At 36.3% G+C, this 18,402-nt stretch overlaps 1 non-coding gene across 1 annotated transcript; it reads right to left on the minus strand.

Annotated features, from left to right (window-relative positions):
• Nucleotides 1-17,054: 17,054 nt before the first annotated feature.
• Nucleotides 17,055-17,274, minus strand: LOC148673639 (small nucleolar RNA U3). Its single transcript, XR_015936232.1, has one exon. It is a non-coding gene; the product is annotated as a small nucleolar RNA U3 (small nucleolar RNA).
• Nucleotides 17,275-18,402: the final 1,128 nt, after the last annotated feature.

Genomic DNA, 18,402 nt, shown 5'->3' on the forward strand with positions numbered 1-18,402 from the left:
AGAAGAGAAAGAATCTCTCTAATGAAATTCAACTACTCTCTTTAATGTGTTCAACTAATTATAGGCCTTGTAAAATTCACAATTGTACATTTGTAATTAGTAATTGACATCAATATCTAAACGTACAGTGCCTATAGACTGCTTGGTACTTATCCATCTTTTATCAGAAACCCACTTGTCCTAGTGTGGGTTTGAGCACTGAGAGAAAGCCCACACAAACATGTAAAGAACATACTGTACAAGATACAGAGAGTTTTAGCTTTTAACCTATTATTGAACATTGTTAGATAAGATAGTTTACGTCTATATTACCCTTTGTATTTTCCTGCGATGTGCATCCATTCAACAACATGCCAACACATACTTTAAAAGTAATCCATGTATTTAAATAATCATATTGTCCTTTGATTTTACATTGAAACATATAATGTCTGTTGCAGAATTTGAAGACATGCCTTCCAATCCATTTTCACAGTAAAAATGGGAATGAATGGAGTTGGATGATTAAGAAGAGTATAACAGTAACAGTTAATAATTCAAACTGTCATTTTGACAAAAAAAGAAAAGAAACATAAAAATCATAACTGGCTATTCAAAGTTAATTACCATGTGTTAACATGTTATTCACCATTGCTAACAGAAACATTTTTACTCCAATTATCCTTTTGTTTTCACACCCATTTGCTGAATTTTGCATGTTAAAAAATAAAACAATATTATTGATGTAGATCAATAAGTGTGTGTGTTTGTTCAGAGTTTATTAATAGATTGTAAGGTCTGATTTATGTACATGTTTGGTATAACAACAATTACCCTTTTATACAACGGTATGCTTCACAGAATACATAAAGATCTCAGGAGCAGAAGAGTTATAACTTCTAAAGCAATCACTTCAAAATAAAAGGCAATAATTGTAGCAGTCCATCATTATCAACCATCGTTCTATCATTTCAATACCAGCTCTTTTATTATTAAAATGTCACCATGATACATAACAAAGGGCTATCTAAGAAAAAGTACATTCAGGTAGTTGCAAGTTCACTTGTAATTATGCCTGCATTCAGAATTTAAGACTTCAGTTCACAGGTATTGAAATAAATGCAGAGAATAATGCATATAGTTTCTGCTCAGTATTCAGCAGGGCTTTCAGCACTGGTAAATGGACCTTTGATCTTAGCCTGCTCTAGATTCCAGCAAAATTGGATCTGGATCTTATAGCTTACTTCTCAGTCCATAATAATTCAACATTTAAGTCTTCTCACAAACCCTGTTCAGTTTCTTCATTTGTACTGTAGGTAGCACAAAAATGGCTAGCATAGGCTAATGCAAGTCAGGATTAAGTTGTCAACCTACAACAATGAGACTGTGCTTGGTAATCCCTTCAAGGTCTTTAGCTGCATCTAGTCAATTACAAAGTGTTCCGATTAATTAACACTAAATGTAGAGGACATAAATGGGAGATAAAAAGACTTACAATAGGGGACATTATAATCTGTTGACTCATATGTCATTATTTATAGATATTTGGAATCTGGTAATGTATGGTAACTTCCTAAAACTTAAAGTAATTATATACTAGGATGGTGCTGAACAGAATATGAGCTGCAATTTGCTGCAAAGCATAATGTTCATGTTCAGTTCTTAAAAATATCTGTAATAGGAAATGAATTGCTTTTCCTGAAACAATAAAAACTATAATCAGTCAGTTGTTTACCATCACTGTGTTTCTATTTCTAAATAAATTTGTGCAGTGGTGCACTCTGATCTCTTAATTTTATTGATAGCCATATTATCTAATTGTATAAAATGTGCACAATACTGGTGTGTGACACTCATACCCTTATTTACTATTGTTAATTTATTTGACTGACACTTTTAGGCAAAATAACTTATATTTGCATTATTTTATAGGGTTGGATATTTTACGGTAGAAATTTGGATAAAGTACCTTACTCAAGGGTACAACAGCAGTATCTCTGTGAGATCTGAGAACAAAACCTTTCAAACACAAGCCCTTAACCCTAGATACTGCTCCACACTGATATTCCTTGAGCTGATAGAATTCTTTTTATTTTCTAGTAAAAAAATAATTTGTTCTATACTATCCTCACTAATTAATCTATCCCAGTTTTAGAAGCAGAATCACAATGTCAGACTTCTTTAGGGAATTAAATTGTAGTCTTGTTCATTAGATTAGTAATACTAAGATACTATGCAACAAACATCTTTATATTTTTGACTACCTTAAGGCTAGAAAGTATAAAATAAGAAAAATGTTTTAGCCTGGATGCAAAACCATACTAAAGTATTAAAAATATAACTAATGCTATTGGTTCAACTTCTTTTTTTGTTTTTATGTTTCAGTACATACTTTTTCATTAACACTTTATAGCCAGATGCTTAAATGTTTCTAAACGTTTCCAAAATGTTCATGAAAAAATAAAGATATCAATAAAATGTTAGAAAAACATAAGTGCAGACTTGTTTTAGAAAACTTTTTGTGCTCAGAAAGCTTCCTCATTTGATACTGTACATGTTACTACAAATAAAAGGGGGCAAATCATCAACTATTGAATAGTCTGTGTCTCAGTTAATGTACAGAAATATATAAAATTAATTTCAATTTCTCTGTAAAAATCATCACACAAGCCTTTTCCATGCAACATGTGAGCACTATGAGTTCAATCTTTAAAAATATTTTGGTTGAAACTGTTGTGCAACACATCCTAGCTGAATTAGAGCCTAAGTTAAAATTCAGAGGAGGCTATTTGACCTATCTGGCACAATTGACTGCTATTAACTACCGGATCAAACAGCCATGGCCAGCTTTTTGTTGAAAGAATCCCAGGGAATCTTCTTCGGCAATATGACTCAAAATGTGTTTCATATCCCACAAACCTTCGTTTAATGCCATTCCTCCTATTTTGAACCCTAAATGTACACCCCAGTTGTGTCCATGGGTATGTTTTGAACTGTTGGTCCTGAAGAGGTCTTCTGGGCTGAATATATATTTGCTTTTCACTATCAATATTAATGTGTTCTCAAACAAGCAACACGTTCTAATCAGGTGTGGTTATGAGTACAATCTGGGTTATGAACCAGAAGGTTTTGGACTAATTTGTTTGTAATATTTCTTACATGCCAAAACTATGTTATCATCTAGTCTGATCAGAGAAGCAAAGCAAAGCTGGTCCTCAACATTACTGAGATAGAAGACCTAGAAGACCACTAAGGCAATCCAGGTTGCTGCTGTATGAAGTGTTGGTGGACAAGTGGCAGAATTTTGTCAGAACTACAATTTCCAAACCATTGCCCCAGTATGGTGGCAGGGGACACTATGTTGTAGGGTGTGCCATTCCTTAGGTGAGATGTTAAATCAAGGCCCTGACTGCGTGTTCTTAAAGATTTCCTTGCACTGTTAAAAAATGTAAGAGTGTTACCTGTCATGCCCTGCACTCTCCCTCACAAACACCATTACTGTACGTTCCCAAACCCAGTGTTTCATGATCTCATTCCTAACTGAACCCATCACATTCTCACAGGCACCATATTCCACAGATTCTCACTCCTGAAACAATTATCAAACCACGTCCCTCTCCCTTCACTATTTAAAGTTCCCTCATGCGCCAAACCATGCTCATTATTGAGAAGCCTCCTTTAGAGTTCTCTAGTGTGCGTTTTTGTCTAGTTCGATTTCCCGTTTTTTTAACTTAACTTTTCCCTTTTCGATCTCGTCTCTTGGATTTTGCCTTTTGGATTGTCTTCTGGGTTTGTCTTGGCTCTTTCTGGTTAACTGATCTCTAGCTTCTCCTATCGACCTTGCTTCTGGATTACGATTTTGGATTGTTTGTCTCCACATCCCACAGAATTCACAGCTACACACAGGATTCTCTGAAAACTACCTGCTGACTCCTTGACACTACCTACACTTATCCCGGCTAAATCACTCTGAGCTTGAACATGACTTACCAAAAGTTGCCCCTACAACTGGTGGAGCAGTTTCTCCCTTCTCCTCCTGAGCTGTTGTGTAGTGGGACTGCTGGTAAATAATGGCTGCCACATGTCACTGTAGTAGGTGCTGCACTTACTGTAAGTAGTGAATACAGTGGAACCCTCTGTTGAATGTAAACCGTTTGGATCCGGTGGGATGATAAGCATTATATAAAAGCAATTAATAATTTAATTAGTAATAATTTTGCTGCAGGATCTTAACAGGAATTCAACAGCTTGGCAGGGCAGTTCGTTCCAGACCCTCACACCCTATTATATAGACAAGTGCCTCAGTATTCTATGTTCTAAATTTCCATTTATATTCCAGTGTCCTTGTTGCTTGGGTGATTTCATCAATACCTTTCAAAATTTTGAAGGAAATACTTCACAAATTGCTTTATTAAAGATTAAAGGTATTCTGTTGCCTTAACCTCCTGGTCCAAAATTCCTTTGAGACTATAAATGATGCTGGTTGAACTATTTGAGATCTTTAACTGGCATCTATACCTTACCTGTAGTCAAACACTATATAATGTTTGAAGTGAAGTCTTGGCAGAACATTTAACTTTACTTACCTAAATTTAATTTTCTATGGTCCTTGAATAAAGTCCTTGAATGGAATCCAGGTCCTGTTGTACTGTATCTTGCCTGCTGCTTACAGAGTGTTAGCCACTTATACCAGTTTTAGTATCAGGTGCAAATTTAACTAGTTCATTTGAAATACCACAATCTGAATCATTGATATGAATCAGGAAAAGCAGTAGTTTTTTAGTTTTGTTATTTAAAACACGTTATCATTAATATTTGGTTTTACTCTCATAAAATAACTAAAAAAGTATTTTTGCTTTCCTTTTGTTGATAAGAACATCATTGTATTACTGTATATCATCTTTTTTTTAAATGCAATAGTTCTGGCTTAATGAGCTGATGTGATTCGAATATGGAAATTACCTATCTTATGCTCAGCAAAGTAAAATATAGTCTTTGGGGTAAATGATCATTGAAACAACAATGGGAAAGGAGAAACATACAAGACTTTATTAGTGAACTTGTAACTAGACACTTAATCCTACTACAGAGGCAATTTGTTAACTGAAACAGTCTGTCAGGTTGTAAACTTCCAAAGAACACCTACTATGTGTGATTTTGAAGAAAGGTCTAAACTGCCAAGGGTTACTTCTTTTCTTTATTTATACAGTATATTTAATTTTAATTAGACCCCCAAAGAATAGATAGAAAAGGTTAATTAAAATATAAACTTGAAAAGCTTGTACAATGAACTCTGAGTTGTTGAAAAGCCCATTGAGACTCATGATGCAAACTAAACAGAAAATCACAGACTCACATTGTATTAATCTCTCAAAAGCACAATGTCCTTTTTTCATCTTATCTAGATGCACATAACAGACTTCCTGTGGTTATTTGAAACATACGGTAAATGATATGCAAGCTTTTATATCAGGTTTATAAAAAAAAGATAAAAAAACATAATGGAAGGAGAATTTGATATTAATAACAGCAGTGTTTGTACAGCTCTAGTCACACCAAAGCACTTCAACTGTAGGGAGGGACCTATAGTATTTCAGCCATCACTGAAGTGCAGCGCATACCTGTTTTTCCTTAGAAGTCTTCAATTTCACTACAGCACAAGCAAATTAAAATAATTGTCTGACAATGGTGCAACATAATCAGTTTTTGCAGAACGTTTCACTGACATTATATTGCAGATACTGTATATCCCCTAGAATCATTCATTATGATGATTAACATTTGCCATCATCAAGGTTGGTCATGGGGATCTACTATGAAGGGCAAAGGATAATGTGAATGGTCACCACTGGAAGCAAAACAAGCTGTATACAGTATCTGTGCCACATACTTTCACCATGTTGCAGATTCTGTCATTTAAGATTCTGTCCTATTGCTCTTATAAAGCCTGGAACTGCACGTGCCTGTTCACTAAGCCCTTCGTATCCCTGGATTCCACAATTCGTTGCAACCCATCCCAAAAATGTTTGACGGCTGTCAGTGAAGTCTTATAAGGAGGGCAATTACAGCAAAATCTCATAAGATAGTCGTTGATATATGAGTAGCATGAGACCCGATAGACTGTTGCCACATCAGGGTAAAGCCCATGTGAAAGGTAGCAGTTGAGGTCCTGAGACATGATCAATATAATTTAGCTGTGTGCAGTCAGATTGCTACACAAGCTCTGTGCAGACACTCCTGTCCAGACCCAGACGTTCCCAAATTCTCCTTTGATTGACCTGTTGTACACAACAATTATCATATGTTTATGATAAAAAATATTTTTTCTTGCTTTCACTAGACTCGGCAAAAATCTGTATAATGTACCTTATTTTTCTAAAATTATGCATGCATAAGTAGAGTATGTTGGTTTTGATGCTCAGTGTATATTCAGTAAACATTTGTTTGACCTGAAGTTGTTGTGCTATGACATGCACTAACATGTTTACTGCCAATCAAAGAAAAGAATATGACAAGATCATAGACAGATAAACTATTGACTGTGAATTAAGGTAAGATTGGTTTTGTTGGGCTATTGGGTTAGTTTCTTCACCTTATCTTCATGATTTCAGTAAAACAGTATGTTAATTAACATACTAATCTGTGTTAACTAACTAACATGTTAACTAACTAACTAACATGTTAACCTGTGTATGAGGATATAATCATTTTTTTCAGCAAGACTGAACTCAAATATGAAATAAATGTATCTTCTCTGCTGACCTAACAAGAGAAATGAACAATTGTATGGAGATGCTCACAATATACCTTGAAAGAATCTGGTAAAGTTCAGTCTTCATAAAGAGATACTTCCTGCAAATAAGGGTACTGTGTACCCTTGATAAAATGGTATCACCTGCATTTCTACAATATGAAAGAGAAAGCAGCTCAAATAAAAAAAGAGAATACAATGAAATAAAGATAATTGTTTAATAATGTATTTTATACAGTATATTCACCAGAAAAGAGGAAATACTGTATTTGCTTTACTCACAAAATCATATAAGTAAGCTTATATATAAGTAAGCAAAAATCAGCTGTGGGGCAACTCAGACCTAATTCTTAAAATATGAACTAATCTCTCCTCCTTTGATTCCTCATATTTCTATTAAACTTAATTCCACTTTTCTCTCCCCCTCCTCATCTGCCAGTGTCACCTTGATCTCTGCTTCTCCCGCTCTCAAAATGTCTCTTCTCTGACTGAAAGAAATGTGATTTGCATTTCCTTCTTGGTACTAAGTGCAGGTCATGCCCTTCTCTTGCTTTCTGGTGTATTCAGATATCCCAGCTCTCTCCCAGCTTTAGTGCTGCAACTTTGACTTGGCTGATTTCTCTGCTTCTGCTATCCGCCCTCTATAGTTCATCTAAAAACTACCTTTCTGTTCACCTTGTAATACTGAAATGGTACTGTACTGTATATACAGCTAGTTCTTTTTTGAACAACTGTGCTAATTGTCCATTTTACCTGTAGCATAGTTTTTTTTCAGAAAGTACAAAATGACATATATAACAATAGTTTGGAAATATAAGGTGAAGTGCAGAGATACAGTACATCTGTGTCATAAGCTCACATTTCTCATGAACGCAAATGTTTTTATTAGCTTTTATAGCATCCCACAATATTACAGCAGCACAGTTTGTTTTTCTCTGCCAATCAGTTACTGCAGCTTTAATTCTCACAACTAATTTTAAAAAGACTGACAGCAGTGAAAAGGGTGACTAAAGCTACCATTTTCAATAATGACAGTGCTTTTAGCACTTTTAGTAAAAGACCTTGCATGGCAGTTCTGCATTTCTCAAACACTAATGTGTTTCCGTGCAACATGAATTTATATTTCCCAATAGAATGTAGTAATAGTTCAGTGTATTGAAACAATCAGAATAAGGATAAGAACAAGACAACGTCCTGAGACTGATAAAGAGGTGAAATAACTGAAAACATAATGTATAGTATAACGAGAATATATCTTTTTAGGAAGGAATCTAAATTGTTAAATGATGTTTATAGCAGAAAGGGGAAGGTTAGGTCCAAACCTTACACACGTCCACTCGCCTACATACTGTACATAAGTCTTGCACCAAGGTCTTCCTTTCATGTATCTCTGTCGCATTCCCATCACCTCCTCATCGACACACTTGCAGCAAACTCCCAGGTTCACTCCTGTTCATATAGAGAGCTCGCTGCCACTTCTTCAGCTAGGGAAGTCATTTCAAACATTCTAGCCACAATTTGTCCCTCTGTCACATTCATTTGGCCACTTTGATAATATAGTTTTCCAGAAGTCTTGGAAATAGTTGTTTATTGTACACAACTATACATTTTAAAGTGGTTTTAAGAAATACCACAGGTAATTAACAGAAAGAAAAATATACTGTAACAGAAGAAAATATCTTTAAGGGGTTATGTATTTCTTATTTGAATGGATATTGTATTCATTTGTGCACCATGACAGGGAAATGAATGTTCCTAATAAAAAGTTATTTCACACTTGAAGTGCCAGCAATATGTTTTCAGATAATGAACTTCCAAACAAAAGGTCTGATTTAAAAGTGTTGTTCCCAAGTATTTTAGATGTTTATTCGCCATCATAACATTTTCCTTATACATTATTGTGTGTTGGATGTATTTCTAGAAATCTGACTAAATTCATAAATAAAGGAAAATCTCAGCCTTGTATGCCATATAATGCACATAATACCATGCAATAGCACTCGACTAGGGTGTGTAAAATAACATATTTAATTTATAATAAACTCTCATATGTTAAATATGCATCATTTAAATAATTTATAAACCAAGATTACCTTCTGGTCAAGCATTATTACACTGGAAATATATTAGTCCTATATATTAATGATTCTGCAATGTGTGCCAACTGTCCTTAAGCAATCTCATGCTGACTTAAGCCACTCTAATGATTAAAGTCCATACCTTTCCATCCAGAGGTAGTTATCCTCCTCAATCATCAGGGCAGTTACAAGCTTTATAGATAGTTGACTGAAAGCCACCATGTCTGGTAAAGAAAGGATCTGTCAAGAAGTTGGCAAAAGTACCCACACACTAATGACTTTTAGCTGACAAATGCCTGACACTGAGCAACACAAGCAGCTAGGCAACGATCTGGTCAAGATGATGGACTCAACAGTGAAGTTAAAAGGCAGTTATGGCCTCTGTGTGCTGACAGCATAATTGAACCACAGCCGCCAAAGGATAGGTATCTCTTTCAGCTATTTAGAGCAGTTTGAAAAGATAAAATGGACAAAAACAAAAGAGGAAATAAATTACCTGAAACAGTTGTCCACATTGCTGCCAGCTGACATCAGCAAATCTCTGTGGCTCAACCACAGTTAAGGCAATCACTCAAAGCAGACTGCAAAGCTGCAGAACACATTGTACTGTATAGGCCTGCAAAAGAAAATGTTAACATTCCCTTTCTCTTCTAGACAGTTTCTTTTATTATATATTGTATATACAATACATATTGATTTTAAACTGTTGGGATGTTACTTTTGCAAGTAGACATGGGAATTAGTGGCAAAAATAACATGAATTGAGAACATATGTCGGGACAGCTAAGTGTCAAATTGTCACCACAGCCAGCACCTATATCACCCTGCAACTCACAACTGGCAGCCCATTGAAGTTACCCAGGATCGAGAATGGACAGTACCTTCCTGAGAAAGCTAAGATTTGCTGGAAGAGGTGTTAGAGGGACCAGTGGGGAGCGCTCATCCTGTGGTCTGTGTGAGTCCTAATGCCCGTATCGTGATGGGGACACTATACTATAAAAAGGTAAAACCAAGGTCCTGGCTCCCCGTGTTTGTTAAAAATCCTAGAGTGTTTCTCAAAAAAAGTATGGCTGTCACCTCGATGTCCTGGCCAAATTTCCCCCCTGGACTTTACCAAACATAGCCTCCTAATAATCCTCATCTATGAACTGGCTTCATCAATCTGGTCTCCTCGCCACTGATTCCTGATTTGTGGTGAGCAGACTGGAGCACTTTGGCTGCCATCACATCATCTAGTTGGGGGCTTCACATTGGTAGTGGTGAAGGAGAGTCCCCATTCTTTTTGTAAAGTGCTTCGAGTGGAGTGCCCAGAAAAGTGCTATATAAGTGTAAGATTATTATTATTTAAGCTTATACTCAACCCTCTGTTCTACACACATATATAATTAGTTTTTACATTGATCTTTAAGGAAACAGAACTTGGTTTTAAGAATTGTCCACTAGGGACAACAACATCCAAGAATAGAATGCTTCCTGGTCGTAGGAATAGGAGGTTTTAACACAGTTCAGATGGAGTGAACCAAGGGGTAGCTGAAAGGTGGAGATGGACTGGGACGGGAAGCTTAAGATGAATGCAATGGAGGCATTTGAGTTCATTGTATATGGCAAATTTCAGAATTGTGATCCTTTTTTTACAGATCAACACAGCTTTTTACAGGAGCAATATCAAACAGACAATGTGAAAAATGTGTCCTCGTTCTCTGTTCTGCGTGGTCATAGGGGTTGTAAATACGAACCAAGACATGAACAAACAACAGGAGTGGGGAGCTGCTTCAGAATGTGTCGTTGCAAAGGAACAATTAAAGACTAATTCCACACTGTAATATAGAAATAAGCACAACATTCAACTCAACAGCTGGAATGTTGTATTTCTCCTCTCTATTTGTCAGTTCGGAATTAAACTTTCCTGGTTCCTTTGCACGAAAAAAACCCAAAAGGCTTTTTCAAATCAGGTGGGTTTAGAAAAACAAAAAAAAATGGGAAATTAGCTCCAGACATAGTATGTTTCTATTTATCACAACATTAACATCGACCATGCTGTCTTTACTTAGGGAGACAAGACAGCTTTGTGATCACTATTTTATTTCTCACACCTCAATCTTCCTCTGTCTTGGCTACGCCAGTTGAATCAAATATTGGCTGAATGAACAAACAACCAAAGCTACTTCTAACTTATTCCTTAAACGTGCTTAAAAATAGCTTTCCTATTTTACCCTCCCGCAATAGGTTATCAACTACTTGGTTTGACATGACCTTTGCTCTTCCATAAACAGCTTCTGTTCAAGGAGTGTATGGCCAATTAAGTTTAAACATCATACATATAATTCTTGTGGAAAAGCAGTTAACGTATGGTGAAATGGAGCTCCTGCATAGAGGTCGCCTGACCTCCATTTTCTTGTGTAATTCAAATTATCACATTGTCTGGGGAACTACTGCATGATTGACTTGACACTTGGCAGGGGGCATCAAACTAAAACATGCTCCAGATTCATACCTCAAATGTTACAATGACATGTTTTACACCCACAACACAGGTCGTCACCTTCTTGGCAAAACATGCTGCCACTAACTGCTCTTCTTCAATCACTCAAATGATCTCCAGACCTCTCTTATAATTCTAGATTCCTCTTATTTAAATCACACAGTTCAGAAAAAGACAATTTAAGTGGGCAGGGATTTGCCTAGAATACAGTCTGTCTTTTTTTTAGTTCACATTAAAATGCACATTCGCGTTCACATACAGTAAAAAGCAGCAATTACAGGACAGCAGAAGGATCTTTGCGTCAATTGCAACAAACTTGCAATTGTTTGTTGCAAATTTAGTATGGAACTGTGGGCTAACGACAGGATCATCCCCACTTAGTATGCTGCTGTCTGTTTATTACAATTAACCCTATGTGTCTGCAGAATGGGTGGGAGACTGAATGACCAACACATCATCCTGCAGTGAAGTATGTGCCATGTATAACCAACACATGAACAATTCAAGAACTGTTAAAGAAGAACTGCAGTCCCAATTTCTCAGACCAGTTCTTAAATCTGGGTAACAAAATAAATTATTTGAATGTATAGAAAAATTGTACAGATTTCGAATAAAGCTCAAAATCGTGAACTTGGTCAAAGTACTGTAAGTCCCATGTGGTCACAAACCCCTGGTCTCGCCACAGGCCAGACCATGAGTTCCCACGAATTGCGATGTGAAGAAGCCCCTTCCTGCTCACTCGTTACTGTAATGACTAATGTCATGCAAATTCTGAGCAAACAAGTACAGGTTGTGCAGTAGACATTTCACCACAGAAATGTTCCAACATGATCTGCATGCAAAGTTAACAAGTAAGTAGAACAGTATTTGTTGGCAAAATCATATCGAACTCAAGAGCAATATTTCTATTAGATTAAAAGAAAGCCTGCTTCTTTACAATGTGCAGTAATAATCCCATTTCACATCACTGGAAGTTTTGTTGCCTTGTTCTGAATCACAGAACTTGGCGGTGTGCATAACCGGACGTTTTATCTATTTTGTGATGTAAATTGGAGATTTTACAAGTTACCGTATACATTTGACTTTTTTTGTGGTTTGAAACACACTCATCAGTGCTGAGACTTTCTAACCCCGACACATAAAAGTAGTGTAAGTTCCCCTTTAAGAGGACAGGGAAGCAGACACAAAATGGAATAAAACCACCATATCCTGTAAAAACACTGTCCATTATACTGTATCTGTAAAACACAGCCCACAAGCCACTGCTCTACTCCCGCTTCTGTCTCTCAGTGGCATTTGCTGCTGTTAGAACTCACATACAACTTAAATATTGATATGCATTTAAATAGACAGAAAACTAAAAGCAGTCTTGAAGGATTCCAAGTAATGCCATACAGTTGTTAATAATCAGTAGTTCCCTAATTAATATGGAAAAGAGGAGTTATTCAAATAACTTTATTGGGGGTTATTCAACTGGCAGAGCAAAAAAACAACTCATCTACTGTATAATGACAGTTCTATCACAGCCTCCCACCCTTTCCCCTTTAATATACTGTATGATATGTAATATCATAAATTATATTATATATTTGATAAGCGATATAAAGTAGTTTACATTTTGCAAAAAAAATTGGTTAAGTAGCCTTTGCCATTTATCCAAGAACACCATTTCACCACACATAACACTATGTTTGGAGTTAATTGGCAAAACTCTCCTTTGCTTTGAACAGAAGAAGCTTGTGTAGAGGCCACATTTTGCCCGGTAGGAAAATTATCAAAGAAATTTATGAAATGCAGATCACAAGAATCTGGTGTAAGGAATCCCCAATGAAGAGAAATGTGGATCCTGTGCAGATGCTGGAGGAGGTAGGTGTCGAGGCAGGCGAACAATCTGGAACGTCAGGCGATATCATGGTTAAAAGGGAGAAAGGTGGTTCGATATCCAGGAAGTACAAATAGAGGCAAACAATCCAAATCGATAGGCGAGGTCCAAGATCGAGAGGCAAAAGGGGAGTCCAGTATCCAGAAGAATGCGAGGTTCAGAATAAACACCAGGTAGAGCTTTCAAAGAGTAGACTCAATACCAAGCAGCAAGAAGCGGGTTTGAATGGCTTAAGTATTGCTGCCTGCCGCACGGGGCGTCTGGTGCTATTAATACGTGCAGCGGCGCTTGTAATTATCGCCCTGCTACTGGCACTGGCACTGGTTAGCTCTCTTGTGGGCTGGTCTGGGCAGGTTGGCGGTTGTGACATCTGGTTTCTGCATATACATCATTTTTACATACAGTATAGCTTTGTTCTTTTATTAAATCCTGAAAAAGTCTGTGATTAGCACTGCAAGGAATTTTTGTGGTTAGTTCTGGATTATATGGGTTTACAACCAGGAATTAAGCATATAGTTATGATTTAACCCAAACTTTTCAGTAATTGTATTAATAGGAAACAAATGTTCTCCCAACTTGGATTTTCAAGGGACATTTGACAAGGATCCCCATTTTAGGTGTTTTTGTGCTCTATCATTGGCTATTAAACTTTTTTCCTTTATACAGTATATAATGTCTAACTCTATTTTTGTTAACTATACTCATCATTACATATCACTCTATGCTGATGCATCCCTGTCACATGTAGACAGTGTCTCCTAATGTAACTATTTTGTGATGATATCAGTACATTGTGTCTAAAATGAATTGGTCTAAGTCTATATTACTGCCATTACATTTCTCAGAACATTCCTGTAAGTAAGTGGCCAGGTGGCTCCTGGGGTTACTGTGCCACTGCTGGAAGAGCTATGAGGAATACCGCTACTCTCTTGGCTAATTGTGCTGATGTAGTGTCATGACCCAGACTCTAACCTGCGATCCTAGAGCTCAGCCTGCACTTGGATGGGCACCTTGAGCCACTTGGGTGGTCCCTATTCAGTAATTGAGCTCAAAATTAGACTTGACCTGTGGTGAACAGAAAAGGTCATGAATACTCATGCAGTGAGGCTATGGAGTCTGGAGTATGAGATTACTATGCTAAAGGACTACTAGCATTGTAACTATTTCCATATAGTGAGTTCGCCAAAGGGAAATGAGTGTGGTGATCCAGTTAAATTCCTGGAAAAATAAATCTCTCAGTACTTGCAAATTTGGCACAGGACTGGAGTGGTGGAGGACACACAAGGTTTATGAAGACTTGAACAGATGGACTCGTTCTGCCAGTTTGCTTAAAGCTTGCATCTCCATAATAAAAAATAATGTGCTTCCTCACTTTGTTAATTCTATCATTTCTTTCTTCCATATGACAGTTCCTACAATTTTATCAAAAGCGGAGCCTAGCTCAGCCAAATTTCAAATTTTATTGCTACTCCTTTGCTTTACAAACATTGTCTAGTTTCATTCTAACCCTCTCTTTTGTCTTTCCATCTACTCGAAAAAAGTCTGTGCTCACTGTGCTCATTTTCAAGATGTGATTTTTACTCCTGTTCCCATTGTGGCATTGTCGATTTAATTACACAATTAAAACTCTCCTATTTTCCATAATGATAAACTCCTTATATGTTACCACCCTTTCTCTGCTTCACTTCTTCCTCAGTTCTAGTAGTTTGTTTTTAAGAGAGTAATGAGCAATCTTCATTCATTCTTGGACAGTTTAAACCATTGTAGCCTTGATACAAGTTGCCTGGCTCTTTCCTCACTTGTAATGTGTGTCTGATAATTATAGCATTCCACTGAGGGACAAGATTGTTTGTCACTCAATAGACAATCATCATCCAGACTTCAGGGCCAGAGGAAATCCCCATTTAACTATTATGGGCTTTATACAACCCCTTACCGACGAGCATTACTATTTGGAATTGACTGTTACTGTCAGCACTGGGGAAAATACAAAATTGGCATATTTTTACATTTCTTTGGTTCATTTTTTGCATAGAGACTGGAACGAGGAAAACAAAGGAATCTTCATTGATTGATTGTAATAAAACAGATCATAGCAATAGAAGTCAGTTCAGCATATTCTTTCATTAAGGAGACATACAGTAACAACATTGTCTACAAGCCTTGAGCACCCTGGACAGTTCCCTAAATACAGGATATGATGTTATACATGATCATTAAGATGTCCTAAGCAAGTAATGAAGTTTTATAATGGCACAAAATGTCTGCTTTGTAATTACCTAAAAACTTATATATTACTATTAAGAATTTTGTGTACTTTTGAAAAAAAAACACACTGAAGAAGATAGCAGATCTCTTTACACTGGTTTGAAAAGGATTACATAGCTTTCAGGAGCCAAGTATAGGGCACTTCACAAATTAGAAATATTGTCCTATTAGCATAGTAATGTTGCATTAGGTAGACAGAGAAATTAATTGAATCCTCTTAACTCATAAAAATTAAATGCATTCTGTTGCATGGTCCAATTAAAAAAAAAACATTTGCCTCAAACTATGTACAAATATAGGATTATTACATTTAAATGAAATGACACAGGAACACACTGTGAAATATGTTGTCGTCAGCATCATCATTATTACATTATTACATGTTTACATTATTACAAATTGCACTTTTCACGAAATAAAATTGTACCTTTCATGGTGACTTTTATGGGGAATCCACACAGAGCTCCAGATAATACTTCAATGGGACCCTGAAAATCATGAATATCAAAAACAATTCCCCTAAGTCACCATCTTCTGGCTTTGTTGCTTTGGTCAACATGCATGAAAAGCCAGTAGCTTGCTCACAGCTAGTTAGCTATGTTCATGTTCAGAAGTTAAAAAAGAGAGAATAGAATCTATAAGCTCAAGATGTTTTTTTTTCTTTCAATGTAAAAACACGGTACTTAAAAATAATATTAATCTGTCATTTTATCTCAGAATAATTTCATAAACAATCTCTGTTTTTATTTACCATAATTTGATTTGCTTGATGTACTCCTGAAAGAAATTCATATCGCTGACAGTATGATGTCTTTGGTGTTAGAAACTGTCATATTTTTTTTACTAACCACCTACTTGGTTCATTCCTTCACAAACTCTTCACAAAGCTTGAGCTTCAACTATATTAAAAGAAGTGTATATTTTCTAAAGATTTATAGAATTTAAGAATTAGGAAATCAATGAGAGGTTACATTTTTATCTTAAATATACAGTTTGCCAAATACCACACACTAAGTATATCTTTCAACCATTTTCTTCTGGCTTGCATATTCCAACAGGAATGCTACTTGAACAGAAAGAATTTAAGTGAACACATTTGGCATTCATTGTACACACCAAAAGGCCTATGGGCAGTTTGATGAGTCAGTAAACAACATCAATGCCACATCCGTTATATTTCATTGTTGTGTTCAAATAATTTAATGCAGCTTGGAACGAGGCAAAAGCTTCATGAATTCGTCTTATTTAAAATGACAGTGGACATAAAATTTGATGGGTATACAAACAGACGCATGGTGTGCAAATATCCAGAATTGAAATTCTATCTTTGGTTGTGACTCACATTATTCTGCCTTAAATATAACTCAAATGCTAAAATTGATTTTATGTTTACAACATGATCATTGATTTCTGTCATATTTTATTATCTGATTATTTATTAGGCTGCAAGATAAAGATGACATGGTGGGTAACACTGTCACATCACAACTCCAGAGTTCTGGGTCTGAAATTGGCTCTGCTGGTGTGGAATTTGTATGTTCTCCCTATGCTCTCAGGGGTTATCTCCGGGCCCTCCTATTAAAGTCACGCAGTCTATACAATGTTACAGTGACACCCATTCAGAATGCGTCCACTTCTTACACTGCCTGCTAGAGGGAGAGAAACAGTAATCAACGATCAGGAACAGCTGCATTGAAGAAACATCCCCAAATTGCTTCTTGTACAGAAGGGGACACTACTGATCCTACTCATGGATAGTGAGACCAAACACCTTCGGGAGGTATTTCTCTCAAAGTAACAATCTATTGAAATGATCTCGGGGAAGTACAGTTTTCAAAATGTCCAAGGACATGATGCCCAGTTTGATGGCTGTCACTTAATTGTCTCACATGGGAGTGAATGTACGCGTTCCCTATGAACATCCCTGTGCCATTCCATCTAGGGTGTACTCCTGGATTGTGTCCTGTTCCTCAGACTCACCACAATCCTCTAGGTAATAGCAATTTTTAACAAGGGACAGACACTTCTTTTAAATTACCATACTTTTACTTTGAACTATCCCAGGAGAACAGAGGTGTTTTTAACAACCAGTTTCACATAGCTCCCTTTCTCTCTTTCTTTGCCTGCTTTATTTATGTTGCATAATCCATGATCAGGAAGATATTAATGAATCTTTGGCAGGAAAGCCATATGGATAATGGTTGGATTTTCTCATCAAAGATGTTTTTCACAACAAGGTTAAGACTAGACAAAACACAGCTAAAGACTTAATGACTCAACAACCTGCTGTGCAGCACATCACTAGATGACTTTAATGTTCCTGTTAAAAAATCCCACACAGCAGGAAACAAAGTTCTTTGTCATACAGAATACTAATCATATGGATCCTGTGACATACTTAACCAGCTATCTTTCTCTTATGCATAAGCCCAATAATGTTCCAATATGTCTCCAAATGTATTTTAACAAGCATGATGGTATGCTTCAGGATTCTTCTGAACCATGAATTCTCCAACATGGTGATGTTGGGGAGGGAGTTTATGTTCTGATGTAATGTATACTGATTCACCTTAGGTATGGGAAAGGCATCTCAGATACTGTTTTCAATACCATCTGTAACAGATGCCAACCCATCTGTCATTTTAAATGCTTGCTTTGCCTTCTGTGCTTTGACAAACACAATATTGAAATATATATATATATTTTAATTTTCTGAACAGCTAACAGGCATTTTCATACTGAAAACAAAATCATAAAGCAAATGACATACTGCACATTGTCCATTAAACATATGTTTTACTTCTAAAAAACGGATTTATAATTAATTAAAAGTCAACCATATACACATTTTTCCAACTGCAGATACGTAGACCAATAAAGAAAATTAATGAAAAAGGAAAACTTCTAATTGATGCAAAACATAATCTATATAACTCAATGGTGCAGTCCTGTCATACTGTAA

Source organism: Lepisosteus platostomus, chromosome 4, assembly GCF_059453375.1.
Source record: "Lepisosteus platostomus isolate fLepPlt1 chromosome 4, fLepPlt1.hap1, whole genome shotgun sequence".
NCBI classification, from domain to species: Eukaryota; Metazoa; Chordata; class Actinopteri; order Semionotiformes; family Lepisosteidae; genus Lepisosteus; species Lepisosteus platostomus.